Genomic DNA, 20785 nt, shown 5'->3' on the forward strand with positions numbered 1-20785 from the left:
ATAAATTCCCTAAGTTCAAAGGAGATCAGGTGTCCAGCATGAGATGCACCTTCCAGAAAAGGGACTGACATTAGGAGGTCAGACCCAGGTTGTGGTGCTGAGGACGAGTCTGGTCCTGCAGTCAGCCGGGGCCCCAGGGAAGCCGGTCAGTGGCCAGCAGTGTGCAGAGGGCCGGCCAGTGCAGGGAGGCAGTGTGCACCGCCCTGCAGGGAGGCCCAGCTGGATGGAGACACGGCCACAGACAGCATCCTAAGACCGGTGTTCTGGGACCAGAAGCTGCTACTGGGCCTAAAGCCTGTACCCCGCAGAGTCTGGCTTAAGAACAAAGGTAGAGTTCTGGAATTCCAGCCTAGAAGTGTGGTTCCCTCATTTAACTTGGTGAGTCACTGTAATCATGGGATCCAACGGCTCCCTTTAAATTCATGGATTACTTTGCCTCCCGAGGGACACACTCTTCACCTGTGGTCCGCTTTCCCCACTGCTGCACCGACTGGCCTGAACCAGTTGACCGCGGCTTCAGAAGAAGACCTGCAATTCTCTCCTGCCTTACAGAGCTAGGTGGGAAAAAATTCCTGCAAAATCCACTCTTAAATTTCTTTTTGACGGAATGATTTTAAGTGATGGAGAATTCAGCGATGCGTGCTCCCCAGGGACTGAAACAGTGTATGTTTGAGGCTGAAAAAGAAGCAGCTCTTGGAAATGAGCACCACGTTTCAGCCGGGGCAAGGACCTCAGGAGCCTGGCCCGAAGATGTGTTTCATAATATTTTTGTCTCTATTGTGAATGACAGTGATAGCGTGTCCACGGAAAGTGCGAGAGCAGAGGCATGTCGGGGGGACGTGGAAGTGTCTCCCGTGCTGCATGAGAGCCGCGACGATGTCAGCGCGGACGGAGCGCCATTACGGCGTCAGCGCGAGATTCCTCCCCCGGCTTTTGTCAGGTTCAATTAGACGCTTGATGCGCCCATAATGCGGCTCTTCCCTCCCGCTCACTTAACATGCTTAAACTCTGCAAGTTACCTCTTTGAAAGAGCCGTGCTCTGTTTCTAAGTGGCACTCCACAATGAACCTGGATTAAAAAGTAATACGTTTTCCATCCAGAAAGGAATATAAAGTAAGTTCCATAAAAGTACCACACACTTCCATTTTAAAGTATATAATATTAAATATATTAAAAGCACATTGTGTCACACCGTATATATTAAATACCAGGGGAAAAAAAAAAGCCGACTTTGCCATTTATTTTAAGTACATGAGAACCGCATTTAATAAAATGTTTAAAATATAATTTATTACTGTAACAATTTATTAATAATGATAACTAAATGCTCTTGAAGAGATTATTCATGAAAGAATGGTTTGTCAAAAGAAAAGACTTTTCCATTCTAAAGATAAGGGCAATCGTCAGAAAGGCATAAATTTTGCCCTTCTTGGTAATGTAACCATTCTAAGAGAAGCACGCACATTAAAAAAAAACCCATTCCCATAACTGTTATTCTTTAAAACACTGACACTGGTGGAATCTTACCCGATACCTGCACTGATCATTTATCCCATCGGGTTCCCCTCCTGCCTGGCAGGAGACGCACAGATACTGTAAATACCAGCTCCAGATTTAAGTGATGGTTGGTTTGTGCTGAAGCTGGGGTATAAATATTTTACATATTACAGACCATAAACATCATTACATTCTCTCCTCTGGGAGACTTGGTACGTGTGGAGTATTTGTCAGTGCCTGACGCTCAAAGCCATGGTAAGAGTGTCAGATCTGGAACGTGTCACTTCGAGCTTTGCATCTTGTGTATTTATTTCGCTCAGGCTGGTCTATTTAAAGCGCCGTAAAGTGCACATGTCAAAGCCAGAAGGTGATCTGGACCAGGAAGCTCGGGTGCTTGCTCCAAAGGCAGACAAATCCTACAGGCTTGAGAAGGGATCCTCCCCCACAAAAAAACCACCCACACACACACACACACACAAAGCCAAAAAGCAAACTGAGGAGGGAAAGCCGAGTGTGTACTGATTGTAAATATTCCTAGACTCTTTCAGGAAATGTGGGTTTAAAACTGAGGCGAAGCTCACGACGGTTGTTGTCTCTAGGTGGTTCATAACCTGCAAGAACATTCTAGAGAGAGGGAAGGTTATTGTGTTAACAAAGAGACACATCTCAGTGCCAGTGTGAACAGGACATGGAGAATTTAGTTGCGACACCGGAAGCTGGTTGGCAATATTACTGTCCCGTACAACTCAGTGGTTCCAGGGGTTAAGGGAGCACTTTTAAAAAAATGTAAGGATTGATAAGTGAATTAAAATAGTTAGGACTGCTCATTAGCAATCTGTTTTTGTTTCGGTTTGGCCAGTTAGTGTCCTTACACACACACACACAAGCACATCCACGCACGCACACACAGCTGTCTCCTACCAAGTTCAGGGGAGACCGGCCAGTGCCTGCAGGGCCCTCACCACGGATCCTTCATGTTCCAGAATTACTCACTCCAGGCCGTGAAATTTCAGAAGCTGGAGGTTTGCCTCAGGTGCTTCCACAGACACTGGTAAGAGCACCTGTCACCTCGACTTACCTTTTCTTGTCAGTCACAGAGCGGCCCAGACCCTTGCGCACCGCCAAGACCAGTGCATCTTCATGATGGCTGTTGCCTGTAGACCCGGTCAGTCTGAGGGTCAGGGGCATCGCCAAAGAAAGCAGGAGGAGTAAAACTCGCCCCAAATATTTCATCCATGGGTCTTTTTCCTGTTATTCAAACAGCCATCAACTGACGAATGAAGAAATAAAATGTGGTCCATCCATATAATGGAATGATATTTGGGAACGAGAAGGAATGACAGACTGACAAAGTCCACAGCGTGCGTGAGCTTGGGGAGCATTCGGAGCGGGGGAGGGCAGAGCTCAGAGGCAGAGTGCGTGCTCAGCGCGCACGAGGTCCTGGGTTCAGTCCCCAGCACCTCCATTAAAAATAAATTAAAAAATAAATAAACCTAATTCCCTCCCCCCAAAAAAGTTTTTTTTAAGTGTGTGTGTGTGTGTATAAAACATTCTGAGACATGAAAGAAGCCAGTTGCAAAGGGCCACACCTTGTACGATTCCGTTTACAGGGAAGTCCCAAATAGGCAAATCTACAGAAACAGAAGGAAGATTGGTGGCTTTCTGGGGCTGGAGGAGCTGGGGGCTGGGGAGACCACAGACTTAGGCACACAGAGTCATGGATAAGTTCTAAAATTGTGGTGATGGATGCCAACATATGTGAATATACTAAAAGCCACATTAAATGAATTGTGTGGTCTGTGAACTATACCCCAATAAAGCTATTTAAAAATAGGAGAAAGTTCAGAAAATAAACCTGTAGCAGTTAGGGCCAACTGGTTCAGATAAAACAGGGAGATTTTGGTCAATCCAGTCGGAAGGCTAAGGGATGAAGTGAACTCCAGGCTTCCTTGAGTCCTGAGTTGAGACCAAATCAAGATCCCTTTCTTCTCTGTCTTGCAGCTCCACTCACCTCCGAAAGGCCACAGGGGTCTCTGGAAGCGCTGTGCTCCTTGAAGCAGCTCCGAAGCTGACCTCCCTGAGGCTCAGATCTGGCAGGAAGAGCCAAAGTCACTTTCCAAAGTGATCCAGAAAAATACCACAGGCATGAGAGTTCAGAAAGGAATGGACCCCTAGAGGGAACCCAGGTAGCAGTCGGGTGATTGGGCGCTGGGTGAAGGATAAAAGGTGATAGATGCAGAAATAGATGGACAGGTGATAGCTGATACATAGACGCACAGAGGGATGTGTAGCCAGAACAGACCTTTTTTTTACACGTTGTAACTGAAGTATACTTAGTTACAATGTGTCCATTTCCAGTGTCCAGCACGATGTCCCAGTCATACACATATATACACATACTCGTTTCCATATTCTGTTTCATTATAGGTTACTACAAGATACTGAATATAGTTCCCTGTGCTCTATAAAAGAAATTTGTTTTTTAATCTATTTTTATATATAGTAGTCCATATTTGGAAATCTCAAATTCCCAGTGTATCCCCTCCCACCCCTCCTCCGCCAGCAACCACAAGGTAGTTTCCTATGTCTGTGAGTCTGTCCCTGCCTTGTAGATGAGTTCATTAGTGTCTTCTTTTTTTCTTTTTTTAGATTCCACATATGTAACATACCTTTTGAAGAAATTTCCCACTACTTAACCATTCATTCTCATGCCAGAATACGCTTTTAAGGATGGATTGTCCATTTTCAATGTTTTATGTCACAGAGAATAAATTCTTTCTCGTAGCACTTATTTTCCAAACTTTTAAAAGATTTTCTTCTAGATTGTGCATGAGATGCAGACCCATTATCCATTCTTTACACGAGAACCCAGTCTGGAAAAAAAGCAGAACTCAAGGAGAGGAAAAACTTCCACAAAGTATGGAAAATCTCACATTTCTATAGATAACTTTCATGACAACATTAACTCAATACAGCAAGAGACCACACCTCAAAGATAAAACAAAGTCAGATGAAAAGGAAAAGGCGATAAAGTGAGAAATAAAAATAATCTCATTTTGAACTAATAAACAGCAGCCAAGATCCACTGTTTTCTGCAGTTTGAACATATCATTAGAATGATCAGTTATTTGAAAGGAGTTATTTCTTAAAAAGTGCAAGCATCTGGTTCTGGTGTCTGTGGTGGATAATATTTCTAGCACCTTCTATGTTGTCTACTGAGAATTTCCATTTCTTCTTGGGTCAAAGTCAGTCATCAGAAACAGTTCTTTCTTCAAGATTTTCTGATTTATTTCTTCAGAGGTTTACATAATATTTACTTAGATTAATTTCTCTTTACTTCTGTAACTATATGTATTTTGTTGTTCATAATTTTACCATTGGAGTTTGTCTGCTTTGTTTTCCTTTCGTCTTCTTATGTCAGTCTCTTTCTCCTCTTTTTTTTTTTTTTTTTTTTTTTTTTGGTCAATATTTGCCACATATTTGTCAATTTTAAATTCTTGGATTTATCAGCTCCACTCTTCTGGCTTTGACATTATTTCTCCTTTTCAGTGTTTAAATGTCACTCATGACTTCCCTTGAGCCTCCTGACAACGCTGCAAGGTGGATGCCTTACTTGCATGTTGTAGACGACAAATCAGAGGTAAACCCCCGTCACAGACAAGCACCAGCCCCGCCAGCCTCATCCTCACGCCTGCTTCCCTGACGGCTGTGCGTTCTGCCGCCATCACGTCAATCCTACTGCTTACGTTTCTGCAGTATTTGCAATCTTAACTTACTTTTGCCCAACAGCTTTGCAGAACGTTAAGCGGATGTTGTTAACATTTTTTATATTTGTTTTTCTGTTATTTAAAACATCTTGTCCCCAGCCCCCCCATACCTAGCCATTTAGCACAACAGAAGTATTATTTCTCACTGTCTGGATTCACTGGGCTCGACTGGGTGGCCGTTAGCTCCTCATGAACACCTGGGTGCGTTTGGGAGGCTGGGGAGTTACCTGCGAGGACGTCCTTGCAGGATGGAAGAGCGGGGCTGTGGGGCTCAGTGAGGGCACCCCCCACCCCCGCGTAGTGGTCTAGCCTGAACTTTTTATATGATGACTGGCTTCTAAGCCTGCATTCCTGAGAGAGGGAGTGAAAATGGAAGCTTCCAGGCTTCCTAAAGACTTAAGCCTAAAATCAGCACAGCACTGCTGCGTCCTCTGGTCAAGAAAGCCACAGGGCAGCCCGGATTCTGGGGGAGGGGAGAGGGACACTGCCGCTGGATGTGAGAGCAACAAGCAGATGCGCGGTCCCTTACGTAGAAAACAGAGAAACCACAAGGCCCTGCTGTGCAGCACAGGGAGCTATGCTCTCAGCGCGTGAGGACCACAATGAAGAACGAGTCTGCACGTGGAACTGAAGCAGTACGCGGTGCCCCGGACACTGACAACACTGTAAATCAGCTGGACTTCAGAACACTTCTTTGGTTGCTGTGGTGGTCATCTGCTGCTTTTCTGTGCCCAGAAGTCCTTTCCTCCATTGTCACGGACTGCGTGTTTATGCCCCGCCCCCGACAGATTTATATGTTGGAAACCTAGTGGCCAGCGAGACTGCATTTGGAGATAGGGTCCGTGGGGTTACCGCCCGCAGACTCTCAGCGTTGCTCTCATTTAAACTAGACCCGTTTCCTTCAAGCTTTTCTCTTGAGTCCCATCTTCAAAACCATGGATAACTGTCATGTTCTCAAAACCTCTCTAATTGCTCTGTAGAAATCAAACTGCCAGAAATGAAGTCAGATATTGTCCTCCTGGAAAAACGTCTGCTGAAACAGACAACAGAGGAAAGGCGTTCCTTCAGCTATTTCTCTGTCGCAGAAAAACCTTGATTAATTGAAATTAAAACCGATGATGAGTGTCCATTAATCACAAGTTTCCTTTAGGACCACACTGAAGAGCCACGAGAGGAAATTTAGTCTTACTGCACCACTGAAAACAAAAGTGCCAAACCACCCTCCTTTTCTGCCCCAGAAGCCCCCCCACCCAGCGTTGCCAAACTTAATCACATGGAAGATTCACAAACATTGGTTGTGAAAGACTCTTGGCTGTTTGTAGAACAGCCTTGAAGAGCAAGCATTTGCTGCTGCTCGACACCAGAAGGCTGTGGCCGAGGTTTGATCTGAAGGAGAAGCACCAGGAACGAGTGCGCGATGACACGGAGCACCGCCATCTGCTTGGACGGCTGTCCACTCTGAGCTGGGTTTCAGATCTCCTTCTCAAGCCCACTCCCAAGTTAGGATCTTCCCCTGAAACAGTTTTTATCAAGTTGCAAACTTTAAACGCCTCAGCCCTCCCACAGCTTTACCAGCTTCTGCTCGATTTTCCACCTGTCAATCACAAAAAGTTAGTTCTTTTCGGTCACCGTGCTACTTTGAGAAAAAGCGAAGCAAAAATTCGCTCTTCCTTTATAATTTGCCTGTCGGTGTAAAAATAAATGAGAAACGTTTAGATATTAGAACTTTAGAATGTTTTCCTGCTGCCTTCTACCTCTTGGGGAGTTGGGTTTCCTTTGTCACCTTCCCATTCTTACTTGTACAAGCTGGTGCCGCATCCCAGCCCGCTCCTTAATACCTGGTCCGATTTCTGATTCGCGGCTTTCAGATATCCGGCTGGTTCTTACCTAATTAAGAATCCTCGAAGGGGGCTGAACCGTTCCTAGGGTGAGCCGAGGCATCAGCAGGGCCCTGGGAGTTGCCAATTATTGCGTGAAAAGGAGCTTTATGAGGCTTTGAGAGTCAGCTCTGAGGAAACACAAGCTCATGTACTCACCTGGGCTGTAAAGAGGAAAATTAGTGTTTTGGATGATCCGTAGATGTGTGGGCTCCTGGTCCATCAGTCTGGTGACCAGGACTGAGTGTCCCTTCCAGCCACAAGCAGAGGGAGGCCACTGCAGGGCGGGAGACCCACCTGTTGTCTGGGTCTGGTAACAACCCCGGCAAGTTCACGCCGAGTTCCCGTGTCACGAATAATGAGTCCCTGGGTGCCCAGGAGTGCAGTGACAGCAGCTAATGAGGCAGAACAGTGTGTGTGATGAAACAATGACATTTTTTTGAAGTCAGCAATCTGAGGTAGAGATCAATAAGTGTTTTCCAGGGTTAATTTACTGGTCACCATTGCTGACACGCCGTTAGAGCCGGAGATGAGTGTGGGGTTCAGGAGTGGGGCTTCCTCTGGGTAAGTGGCGAGAACATCACAGTTTTATTTCAATAATCTGAAACCTGGAGCATCACTCCTAACCCGTCTTCTTCAGGGATCCTAGCACCCGTCAGTCAATTAGCCCTGCCCAGCCTGGACCCAGATTCCATCCTACTTGACCGCACCTAGCGAGGAAAGCTGTTATCCACCTGCACTTACATGGGCTTCAGGGTTGAATGACTTCTATTTCTATTTGTTTGGGGAAATGGTAACCAGGAGACTCATTTCTGTCTGTAATAGATATTGTATTATATTGCAGGGTTGTCCTGTGTATAAATCAGATAGAACTGAGAATACCTGGGCATTTGTCTTGCCTTTTTCACAGGCTCACAGTTTGAGTCAAACCAAGTCTTTTGATCTCTCTGTGCCTCAGTTTATCTACCTGTGAAATAGGGGTAATAATCACCTGGAAATCACTGTTAGAACCCATGCAATAAAAAGAATGTTTGTTGAGCCCTTGTTCCTTCCTCTGCACGCACTGAGATAAATACTTCACCTGCACCGTCAGGTCAAGCAAGTGACACCCCAGGAGGCAGGTTCCATTGTGACTACTGTCCCCAGATAAAGGGGCAGGAAGTTTAGAGCAGTTGGTCTAAGTTCAGGTCTGAAACTTGCCTTGTGGTCCTGGAGCCAGCAAAATACCAGGAAGGGGGCCAGGCTGCTTTTGTAAAAAGAAAAACGGGACACCAGCTGACCTTGAGGAGAAAGCAAAAATCTGAATTTATAAACAGGGTTTCGCAGCTGCTTGAGAGCGAGGGGTGCAGGGCAGGTGTTCAGGCCTGGGGCTCATGGCAGGTCCGGAGCCTGGCTTTATGGAGCTGCTTGTTTAAATTAATTGTCCTGGTGAAAAATCCAGCGATGATCTGAACTTTCAAGGCCCAGTGTAGGAGAGAGGGAAGAAAAACTGAATCTAGATTATGAGGAACAAACACTTTTCATAACTTCAAGAGATGCTCATAAACCAACAATGAAGGAAATTTAAAGTGACATCGGCTGACAGTCATAACATGCTGTCCTGAAAAGTAAATCCGATCTCAAGATAAATATATGTTTAAGAAAAATCAAGTCTTTTATCCAAGTTGCTTGGAAAAAAAAAAAGGAGTGAGAGAAAGAGAGCAAAGGCTACAAGGAGCTGCCCGTGGGGAGAAGGCGTTGAGGAGCCCCCCACGAACGTGCACGGGGTGCTTTCAGATGGAAGGACTCAGTCTCAGAATTATTGATTCGCTGACTCTCTGGTGTCACAGCGACTCCTGAAAAAACACCCGGTGGCAGTTCTTCTGGGACTGATGACGGCTGGTTCCAGCTAGGACATTTCTCGTTCAGAGGCTCTTCCCCAAAGGCAGCAGTTCTCCTGCTTTCACCTTGCTAGGACTGGCGCTCCCCAGAGGGATGCTGAGGCCTCTCCGTTTGACTGGGAGATATTTGCGGCCATAATCTAAAGATGCAAGAAGGGTTAAAGCCCCAAGTGGCAAGACACCGAGCCAGGTCTCCTCGACAGACAGAAACAGGTTACACAAACACAGCCCGCATTTCAGATGACAATTACAGATCAACGACGTGGCGGCCCCAGAACTTGAACCATAAATAAATGTCAGTAAACGACACCAGCGCTGTTACAAAAATGACTAGATTTGTCAGTCAAGTAGGCAGCAGCATTAAGAAAAATAAACCTGGTAAAAATTGTTTTATAATTCAGTTTTCTGGAAGAGGAGATGTTTGAAATATAAGAGCAAGGGCCAAGGCGTGGACTTGGAAGGTGTTATTGGCTGTAGGATTTCAATAGCAAGGGAATAACGAGTCAAAAGGAGACTCAGACACCAGCGGCCACTGGCGGAGGCTCGGCTCGGACACTGATCTGGCCCTTCCCAGGCATGAAAGGGCAGGACAGAGCAGGCCATCTGCTCTCCTCCTGACCTTTAATGTTTCTCTGTAGCTCTGTATTAACAAGGCAACAGCCAGTCTAAGGAGATAATGCCATCTGGTGTCACGGAGATACGGAGCGGGATAATCTATTAGATGGATAATACAGCCAAGCCTGTTGGAATTACACCCAACTGCCCGGGAACTACTAAAAAGGACGTGTGTGGGAACTTGGCTGACGCCGGACTAATCGTCCAGGGGAAAAACGCATTCATACAGTTTGCCCACCCCCTGCTTCTCTGAGAGCAAAATGATCAAAGTTTTCTGTTGGATCATTTTCGTAACGATGAAAAATAAAAATAAGTTGGCGGCTTCCAGGCAGAGCCAGTCCTTCTATTAAGGCCGCGAACCTGGTAAGGGGTCCGATGGGAATTCAGAGTGAGCTCCACGCCCATGGAATCACCCTGAGTTAGAAAATGCAAAATTTACCCAAAGGAATCCCGGCCAAGAGTTTCCACTTAAGGCTAAGACTTGAGATCTTTACTTACAGGACCTGAATGTCCCCGAGAACGACTTCGGGGCCAGGGAAGAAGGTGGGGGCTGCTCAGAAGGAGGCGGCGTTCTGCTCTGCAGCCAGCTGTCATATCTTTTGAAGGCCTTCTGTAAACAGGAATGAAGTACTGAGGAAAACAGATTTATTGGCACTTTCCCAAGGACTCAAGAGTTTATCTAAGTGAGTAAACAAACAAAAGGTCCCTGGTTTTGAGACTGATAAGGGGGCCAGCAGGGCACTTGGTACCCCTCACACACCCGGGCCTCCTGCCACGTGTGTCTGAGAACAAACTGGCCGGACAGGTTTTCCAGACCCCTCTGCACATTCCTGCAGGGCTGCGCTCCCCGAATTACAGTCCTCAGGGGTCTCGTTTCATTTTCCGAAAATTGGTAACAGGCCACTGCGGAGGATGCTGATGGGGAGGGCAGGCAGGCAACTGTTGCGTGGTCTGACTGACGCAGAGAGGCCGAGGGGCTGAGCGCAGGAGGGCCAGGGCCTCCTGACGTCCTCTTAGAAACCAGAGCCCAGGGAAGTTCTGCCTCCAAGTTAGCCAGAGCCCCGGGACTCTGCATCCCGCGTTTTCCGTCAGATAATAGTCTCACCATCTCGATTACCAGCAGACCATCTCATCAGTGATTTACCCCCATCCGAGGTACCCAGGCGGGGGCCCCGAGCTCTGGGTCCACATGCCCTCAGGAGAAGACTCCACATAATGCACAGGCCTTGTCTGCAAAATGGTGATGAAGTTTGTTTTTTTATTCAGTTAAAAGCAGATACCTAGTGTCTATTACGCTCCGATCACTATACGAAAGGCCTGTAACAGCAACCAAAACCACACACGAATGTCTGCCTCACAGAGTTGACTTTCTAGGAGGGAAAAGAGACCACAAAAGTAAATGCATTCGACGAGCATTTACATATGTTATGGCTTGAATTGTGCCTCCCAAGAAAAGGTAGCTCGGGGTCTTAAGCCCCCATACCTGAGAGCATGACCTTGTTTGGAGAGAGTGTTTTTACAGAGGGACTCAAGTTAAAATGAGGTCATTAATGCAGGCCTTGATTCAACAGGGCTGGTGTCCTTATAAAAGGGGAAGTTTGGACACAGCCATGAACAGAGAGGGACGACAGTGCGAAGATGCAGGGAGAATGCCCTCCACAAGCCAAAGGATGCCAAGGGGCACCAGTGACCCCCCCCCCAGATGTCAGGAGGCAGGCCCGGAACAGGTCACCCCCTCGCGGCCCTCAGAAGGCTCCGTGATCTCAGACCTGGGGCTTCTGGAAGCATGAGACAATGCATTTCTAAGCCACTCAGCTGGTGGGGCTTTGTTCCATCATCCCGGGACACTAACATAGTGGACTGGAAGGTGATAACTGCAGAGACAGAGAGACAGTCCAGGTGGTCATGGGGGCCTGGGATGCCAAGGACAGAGGGGAGGCCACAGCGTGAGTTAGGGAAGGTCTCTGCAGACCTCCCTGAAAATTCTGGGGTTGATCAAGGAACTGGAGGACCGAGGAAACTAGGCTAGTGGATATTTGGGGGAAGCCATTCAAGCAGAGACAAAGGCCAGTGCAAAGGCCCTGGGGCAGGAGTGTGCCTGGTAGAATCGAGGAGGAGCCAGGAGGCCATCGGGAAGGGGAGGAGCTGAGGTCAGGCCAGGCCAGGCACTGGTTTCTCCCTTGAGTCAGTGAGGCCCCGTGGCGGCATCTTAAGCAAAAAACATGAAAAGGCCTCCTTCATGTTTGAGAAGAATAAGCATGTGCTCTATTGACAAGCGATGCCAAGTGGGGGAGAGAAGCAGTTAAAGCGGTTAGCCGGGGCGGCCCCTGGGCGGGCGGGGAGCGGGGTGCGCATCGTGCCTGGCGGGGAGGGGGTGGCGCTTCTGCGGGTCATCTCACTCCTCACAGAAGTATTATGCGTGCGACTCCTTTTAGTGATAGGACTGTTTGGAAAGAGTTGCCATAGAGAAATCAAAGTTTTAACTGAATCACTTTGCTCTGCACCTGAAACTAACATTATAAATCAACTATACTTCAATTAAAAAAAATTTTTTTAAAGAAATTCAAGGTTTAAGTTAAGATCAAAGAAGCTACTTACACATTATTCAATGAAATGAAGACACACATCGGTTTTGTTTTAATGAGAGTAAAAATTGCAGACTAACCAGAAAGCTTTTGAAATGCACCCACGTGGACCTGGCTTTTCTAAGGACACATAGGTATCGTGAGATGGCTTTAGTTTTCACACCAGATATTTTTTCCAGAACCATCTTCCCAAGCCTTTAGTTACATGTAAATAGTTGAATATAATCTTATTTGTTTTTCAGACAAAATATGCTAGATGTATTAGTTTGGCGAAATCACGCTCGTAATAAAAGGAAACAAAGAAGGAACACGGGGAAGGTTTCGGAATTGATTTGTATCTGTTGTATGTGTCCCAGGTCCAGTATCCTCTGTTGCTACAAACACGGTGGTGGAATTTGGGTTTATCTGCCCCCCTCCGGCCCTGGTCTCGGTCCTTGCATCCGTCTGAGTGGCGTGCTCACAGTTAATGGAGTCCACCGTGGAGTGTTTGCTGCTTCTGTTTGAAATCAAGCATCTGATCTTTATCTGTGGTGACAGGCTTAATGCCTTTCTTCTCTGACAAATTTTCAGCTGAAGAGGAATGCAAACACGCTATCGGTACAGTTACAAAAAGAGCTAATCTGAGCAAAAGCCAGTACTGGCAGCTCCCCTCCCAACGCGCAGTAGAAACCTGAGGTAGCTGCACTTGCTAGAAGAAGAAACAGGAAAAGAGCCGATGCTCTGCTGCACCCTTCCCGGCACTGCCTCGGCTGCGCCGGCCTCTGACGGGGCAGAGACGGAAGACAGAGCTTTAGCTCAGCAGTAGCAGCATCTGTCACCACCCCTCCCAGGGAGGGCGGGCGCGCGGTCCCCCAGGAAGCAGGTGAGAGCAGGAGAGAGGACCAGACCCGAGCACTCCCCGGGAACAAGCTGGGCTCTCTGGCCCTCAGACTGGTTCTACCAAACGCAAATGCTAATTCTGTGCTCCTCATGGAAACATGAGGCTCTGAAGAGTAAGTTTACCCATCATCTACCCACAGGTCTAATGCATGAACGGACCTGGGCAACGCGGGCAGCTGTCTAGGTGCGTCTAAACTTCCCCACCAGGCAGGCCCCGTGGGTCTCAGAGATGCAGGGAGCTCGCCAGGGGAGGCGAGGTGGGTAATTCTGCTGCAGGGCCGGAACACCCCGAGTGCGCCCGAGACAGGCCCTCCACGGTAAGGCACTGCATTTCACGTACGAGGAGTCGATCACAATATATGGTGATATTTTAAGTTGATTCTCTTTTTCTTTTTCTTTTTTTGTGTTAAACTTCATGTCAGAGAGAGGAAATCTGAAAAAAAAATTTACAGGGTAGCAGTTTCTGACTGTGACTTGCCTATCGGGCTCACGGAGAAAACGAAAATTCTAACTCACAGTGGACTCTGAGCCAACGGGGCCACCGGGACAATGGGATTCGTAAACCAGAATTTCCAAACCTGTTTTTGTGTCCAGTCTAAGATACACTGAGATCTTTGATGTTCATTTTCGTGGTGGCCGGGCTTGTCCTCTCCTCGTCCCCTCCCCCGATCCTGCAGAGCTTCCCCGGGGGGCCGGTCTCCTCTCCGCAGTGACTGTTTCACCCTGTACTCCTGGCTCGCTCTCTGCCCTGCAGACGTGCTGGCCACCTGTCTGTCCCTCGGTCGTTCCTACCGTGATCCTGTATCCGTCAGGACTTGTGTGTTCCCCGTTCCTTCTGCTCAGAAGACCTAGCTCCGCGTCTTCCTTCCTCAGATAGCCCATCTGCAGTGCCCGGCCTAGGTCAGCCCCCGCCCCTGCCCTCATCCCTCCCTCACATCCCATTCCTGTATCTCTTGCACTGACCTCCTTCTGGAACTTTCCCATCTCTCTCACCAGAACGTAAGCCCCTTGACAGGTGGCTCCTCATTGCCTTGTCCACTGGCATATCCCTGGGACCTAACTCAGTGCTTGTCACCCACCAAGGACGTGGGACGTGCCCTTGGCCATGCACTGACTCCTCTGGGAGGCTGTGGACGGCACATCGCAGCCCTCATCCACTCAGCAGGCGAGGCATTGGCAGAACTCCATCAGCCGTTTAAAACGCAGACAGCTTTCTGTGATCAAAGAAAATGTGTACTTCCTTTTTTTCTTTTTTTTTTTATTGAAACGTGTTAATTTCTTGTGTACAGCATAGTGATTCCGTCATATATATATATTCATTTTATATTCTTCTTCATTCTGGGCTATTATGAGGGATTGAATATAGTTCCCTGTGCTCTACAGTAAGATTGCTGTTTGTCTGTTTTATATACAGTAGTGTGTATCTGCAAATCCCAAACTCTCAATTTATCCCTCTACCCCACTTCCCGCCTAGTAACCACAACATTGTTTCCTACATCTGTGAGTCTGTGTATATTCTGTAAATGAGTTCATTTGTCTCGTTCTTTAGATGCCACATGTAAGTGATATGGTGTGGTACTTTTCTTTCCTTCTGGCTTACTTCACTTAGTGTTACAGTCTCCAGACCCATCCATATTGCTGCAAATAACATTCTTTCTTTCTTTTTTATGGCTGAATAGTATTCCATAAAAATGTGTACTTTCAAATAACAAAAAATAGACCTAAACATTCTTAGAAAGCTTCAGTTAAGAAAGAGTTTGCAATTTCTAACATGGGTGCTGTAAGATCTTATTGGTGGTTTTCTGTTTTTGTCTGGACCAGCTTTGCAACATCAAAAACTTGACCCACAAAGCACAGGACCCCTGGAAAGGTTAGAAGCATCTGAGAAATGAAATGTTTTTGACTCTTGATTTGGGTTTATTTTACTATTTTGGAAGTTGAAGTAAAACATCTCTTGTGAGCCTCTCTAGATTGTCTCATTATGTAAGCTGTGACAATTGCAGGCGGTGCCAATGTATCTCACAGTCACTGACACCTGTCCTGCCACTTCACATGGAACTGAGAAGTTAAGGGACAATTCCAGCAGAAGTGCCGTGAAGTGAAAGTACTGAGTAAGGAGCGGTGTTTTATGGTTTAACGCCTGTTTCTGACATTAGCTAGTTTCATGGGTTTGGTAAATTACCAAACTATTCCATGTCTGGTTAGTTACCCATCAGTTGGGAATGCACACAAATAAATCTCACACTAGTGGGAGCAGTGCTGCAGTCACTGCATAAAGCATTAATGGTGACGTGGAATTTCATGAGCTGTTGTCATTTTTGTTCAGCTCTATGTCACGGCAGAGATGATTGCTAAAATGATGACATACCTACTATGTCTATGTTCTTAGAAGATTCTGTACTATAAGAGCAGAAAGATTAGAAGATTTATAGTGTTTACCAAAACACGTGGTTTGTTCTCTGAGGTCTTGGACACCGTAAGCCCTTCCCTCACCTGGAAGAGACGTGTCCCCTAAAAGATTTCCAAGAAGAGAGCAGGAAACTGATCCATTGAAGATGCCACCTCTGATCAAAGTCCTCAATACTCTGACACTTTTGTAACTTTAGTAACTATCTCCCTTTGGACCCCCCCTATTGGCCAAGAAGAGAAGCAATTTTTCAGGTAGGTGTTTTTTTTTTTTTTTTATTGTGGTAAAATATACAAACACAAAACTGACAATTGCGCAGGTCAATGGTATCAAGTACAGTCACAATGTTGTGCGCCAGTCGCCACCATCTATTTCCAGAACTTCTCCATCTTCCCAAGTTGAAACTCTGTGTCCTTTAAACAACCCCCCACCCTCCTGGCACCCGCCCCCCCCAACTTTCCATCTCCATGAAGTTGACAACTCCAGGAACCTCGTGTAACGGGAATCACACAGTATTTGTCCTCTCGTGTCTGACTTATTTCACTCAGCGTGCTGTCTTCAAGGGTTCCCATGTTGTGAAAAGCATTTTTAAAATAGATTTAAATGGAGAATTTAAATCTTCTTTTATAAACATTTATGTTCAAGTAACTTATCCAAACCACATCTCAGCCTGTGGGAACGCTGAGCCTGGAATGCCGTTTGTTTAAGGCTTCTGGTTACAGCCCTTCTTCCAGGGAGAAGGGCATTGCAGCATGACCCCAGCCGACTTTTTTTCTTCAGCTTCCTAAGTGAATTCCTGGTGGCAGTAAGGGGCTTTCCCTGGCCCTCCAACTCGTGGTATTTCAAATGGTGCCTTTTCTACATCAAGTGTCTTATCTGCGTTTCTGATATGCGTATGTCCTTAACTGTTTTTACAACAGGCTTCTGGGCCTGGGTATAGAAAGGATAAATCAAATTGTCAAGGAAAATCGTTGGTTCGCAGAGCTGTTTCTTGGGCTCTGTTTAGTCTTTGCCCCAATTACGTTGTGCATCTTAAAATCTGGCGCGAGGAAAGGAAGCTGTATGTCACAGGGCAATGATGAAAATAATGGAAGTCAAAGCTCACCTGTTTCAGTCGTGTCAGCTCTGTGTCTTCTCTTGATGCTCACCTCAGCGAGCCTTTCTGCTCTACCTTGTTCTTCTAATTCTTTGAATTTACCCGAACACAAGTCTCGTCCTTCCAGCTGCACCCATCAGTTGGATATCCTTTTGAGAAACTGAAGTTTGCAAAGGGCCATTGACTTCCCCAAACTGAAGAGGCTCGGGGAATTTTCCTTTGAACGCAGAACATTCTATTTTTAAGTGTTTTATTTATTGCTGGCAATTCCTCAGGGGTTTCAGTTTCTCCTCTACTGGTCAGTGTCGCTTACATAAAAACCGGTTTAAGAATTAAAAATATTCTTATTTTATTGCTCTTGCAGTTTGATATGGAGTAAAGTAAAGGCTCTTGGTGACCTGGAGAAACACAGCTACATAAACTGTACACAATACAAACTCTCCTAGATGGAAACACTCCTTTACGCCTCTCCCCTGGGGCTCAAAGCTATGCGCCCACCCGGGGAAGTCTCCCCTTCAGAGCTGCTGGTGCAGCTCTTCTCCCGTTCTGCATCACTTCCCACCTGCTTTCCAAAAAAATGAAGAGCCACAAAAAGCTAATGCATTCGTTGGTCCTCTCTGTCATGTCAGGGAGAGATGTGCAGCGGGCATGTCTGGGACTCACTTCTGGACGAGGTGGCTTCAGCTGGCGTCAGTAGAGGGGGTGCCGGCGTCCGCGTGTTCGCGGGTGGACGTGGGCGGGGTCAGCGCTCTGGGGAAGATTGGACAGCATTCACGATTTGCCTTGGGTGCCGACTCTGACAGGTCGAGTGCAGGGTTACTTCAAAGTCCTCTGCGTACCTCATCTTTTGGAACCAGGTGGTAGGGGGCCTCCCCAGAGCTGGGTACAGGCATTGCAGAGCTGGGGAAGAAAAGGAAAAGTAGGCGGGTTGACTGGCACCCAGAAACTTTGCTGTCTGCCTAGAAACGTGATCATTGACAGGCTGGAGACAGGGGTGCTGGACCACATGGATTCCAAACAATTACTTCCCTCAGCTGTTAGAGTTTCAAACGTGATCTATCGAGTGATGCTGACAGTAGATTTTCTGCCGGCAATAAAGGTGGCCTGATTCACAGAATAATTACTGTATGCAAATGAATGTGATTTTCCTCTGCCCTTTTATGGATGGCTCTGCTCTGCCGTTCATCAGGGCCACAAATTTCACTTGGGAGGAGATGGATTTAAAGAGACAGGCGCCCCCGAAGCTTTGCGGTGAACTTACTAAATCCATGCCAAGTGTCCTCATAAACAGGCGGGCATAGGTTGTGGTAGGGCTGCCAGAATCGGCCCCTTCTGTCTGTGCCGTGCTGCTTAGGCAACTGGGGAGGAAACGCCTTACTCTGCGCCCTCCCAGGCAGGAGGGGGACGCCTTCCAGGGGCAGTGCTGCGGGACGTGGGGGCCAGGAGGCCCTGGTGGGTCTCTTCGCCTTCCCTGGAGCCCACTGCGATGTTTGTGCACCTGGGTGAGGGGAAGGGGAGGAGCAGAAAGCCGGTGCTTGGATCCAGCACTGGTCCTGACGAAATTACGGCAGAAGAGATTTGAAGCAAGAAGTGTGTTTTCGCTTGACGCTGAGATGGAAGAAAACACACAGTGAAACCTGGCAGTGACAAGGAGCTGTTGGAGTTGCACGTCTTTGGGCTGGGCTTCTCCGGGACCCCATAGCCTCCTCATGAGTTCGGGGCATTTCTCTGAGCAGCTGTGGCGGTGCATCTGCCGGAAGAGGGGGTTTGCTCTGAGCGACTCCAGTGGGAGGCGAGGCTGAGCAACCCTGGGGGATGAACCGCGCTGTCAGTCCCTGGTGCTGGGACCAGACCCTGAGGGCACAGCTCAGGGAAAATCCGCGGTACATAACGTATCACTGCTAAGTCCCAGCTTCTGAATTTGCTCCCAACATGCGGCGTGTACCCTCTTCCTCCTCCGTGGAAGAAAGGGGACCACGAGTGACTGTTGTAAACGGGAACAGCCCCATCTGTCAGTGGGCTGTCTTGTTACTCATACTGCAACAACGTGTTGATGTCAGGACACCCAGAACACACTTCCTTCCACCACCACTTGCAGAATAAAGGGAAGACACATCGGTGTTCACGTGTTCACAAGCAGCGTCCGCTGCTGGAGGCCACCCCCGCCTTCCCCAAACAGGTGCCAATCAAAATCGGCATTTTCTGAGAGTACTGAACAGGTGAACTCGGTCTCCAGGAATTCCTCCCCTTCCTTGACTCCGGCAAGTCTCCCTAACGGCTCATAAGACGGGCACGGGTCGTTTCACGAACCAGAGCAAACCATGACATTCTTTTCTCTTTCCTTTTCTTTTTACTGAAGTACAGTCAGTTTACAATGTTGCGTCAGTTTCTGGTGTACAGAATAATGTTTCAGTCATACACATACATTCATTTATTCCTTTTCATATTCTTTTTCATTATAGGTTACTGCAAGATATGGAATATAGTTCCCCGTGCTCTACAGCAGCACCTTGTTGTTTATTTTATGTCTAGTAGTTACTATCTACAAATCCCCAACTCCCAATTTATCCCTCCTCACCCCCTTCCCCCACTGGTAACCATCAGCTTGCTTTCTGTGTCTGTGAGTTTGTTTCTGTTTTGTAAATAAGTTCTTTTCTTCCTTTTTTTTTTTTAAAGATTCCACATAGAAGTGATGTCATATGGTGTTTTCCTCTCTTTTTTAAAACAAAAATTCAGATCAATTCTTGACTATGATGCCTCTTCATAGGAAAACAAAATTTTCTCCCCTTCACAAATCAAAACAAGGAATGATACCCTGTATTAGGAACTTGTTTTTTCTCTGAACCTCTTTCTTTAATACCAGTCGTGTTGTAATGGGGAAGACGCGATGCTCAAAGCGAGATTCAGTATTTGGTTACCCCCATTTGTAAAGCGGTCTTCCCTTTGTACTCTTCAGCGATGCATCTATGAGAATTGTTTTATAGGCAGATGAGGGAATATCCAACATTCCACGGGAGAAATATTCTCAAGAAAAACTGACTCAGTTGAAAAATTTCTAAATAACATGCATTTATATGTTGATTGTTCATGAGTTTGCAATGAAGAAAATACATAATTACTTATTTGGGAAGAGTCAAGAAAAGTAAGGTTGCTTATACTGGTATTGATAGATTTAAGTGCAAATTGACAATTTTAACTTTGGTTAAGAAAAAACTGATTTAGAAACAATGTAGATTGAATGGTATCTGTTCTCAACAGGTCCATTCATTTTATTTAGCGGAAATGTCGATCACGGGGGGAGGGTACAGCTCAGTGGTAGAGTGCGTGCTTAACAAGCATGAGGTCCTGGGTTCAATCCCCAATACCTCTATTAAAAAAACAAATAAATAAACCTAATTACCTACTCCCCCCACCAAAAAAATTTAGAAAAATAAAATAGCCAAAAAATAATTTAAAAAAAGAAATACCAATCACCCTTTATAACAGAGTAAATAGAAACGGCAGCGGCCCCCGGAGAGCTCCCAGCAGACAGGCCAGGGGAAGAGGGAGCCCCGTTGCTCTCGCGCCTGGAAACAGCCTCGTCTTCGGAGACCGGTTCCCGCCCACCGGCCAAGAACCTCAGCCCCGTGGCTGGCAGGAACGCCATCGGCCATGTTCCCTGACATCTCCAGGTGACAGAGGACTGGCATCTCAGTCTGCCGCCCAGGCAGAATGCGGAGAAAGGGCTGAGTTCCTGCTGGGACAGGGAGGTGAGAGTCTAGGGCTGTCGGCTGCCGCGTCTTCCGTGGTGTGAAAGAAGCCGGTTCCTGGTGTGACGGAAGAGGGCTAACGTACAGGCTGGCTCGAGTGGGGGAGGGCAGGCCGATGGCGTCTGAGTCCTTGAGTTCCTGCTCTCGGTCGCCCTCAAGGCCCAACTGCACAGACCTCCCAACGACATCGCGTCCCTGCCTGCAGCTGGCTCCCTGGGCCACACGCGCTTCCTAAGCTGGTGTGAGTTGTGTTTCTGTTCTTGCAAGTAAACAGCTCCGTATGAATCTACCCCTAGGAAATAAGCTGCGTGTTAGCGGTCCTGTACGCTGGAAGTGGGTTTGGGCGGTCTTAAGCAGGTACCTAAATTTATATCACAGATTAAACAAGGGTTCGAAAACTATATGCGTTGTTGACTTAACATTACACTCAACG

The 20785-nt window shown here is 47.1% G+C and overlaps 2 long non-coding RNA genes across 2 annotated transcripts; one reads left to right on the forward strand and one right to left on the reverse strand.

Moving 5' to 3' along the window:
* Positions 1-12271: 12271 nt before the first annotated feature.
* On the reverse strand, positions 12272-14185 carry LOC116660612. The gene is made up of 3 exons (XR_004316181.1): positions 14064-14185; positions 13260-13533; positions 12272-12791 (listed from the first exon to the last, which is right to left on the reverse strand). It is a non-coding gene; the product is annotated as an uncharacterized LOC116660612 (long non-coding RNA).
* On the forward strand, positions 12801-14380 carry LOC116660613. The gene is made up of 3 exons (XR_004316182.1): positions 12801-13083; positions 13241-13417; positions 13523-14380. It is a non-coding gene; the product is annotated as an uncharacterized LOC116660613 (long non-coding RNA).
* The last annotated feature ends 6405 nt before the right edge of the window (positions 14381-20785 follow it).

The sequence above is a fragment of the Camelus ferus genome, chromosome 30 (genome assembly GCF_009834535.1).
Source record: "Camelus ferus isolate YT-003-E chromosome 30, BCGSAC_Cfer_1.0, whole genome shotgun sequence".
Classification (NCBI taxonomy): domain Eukaryota; kingdom Metazoa; phylum Chordata; class Mammalia; order Artiodactyla; family Camelidae; genus Camelus; species Camelus ferus.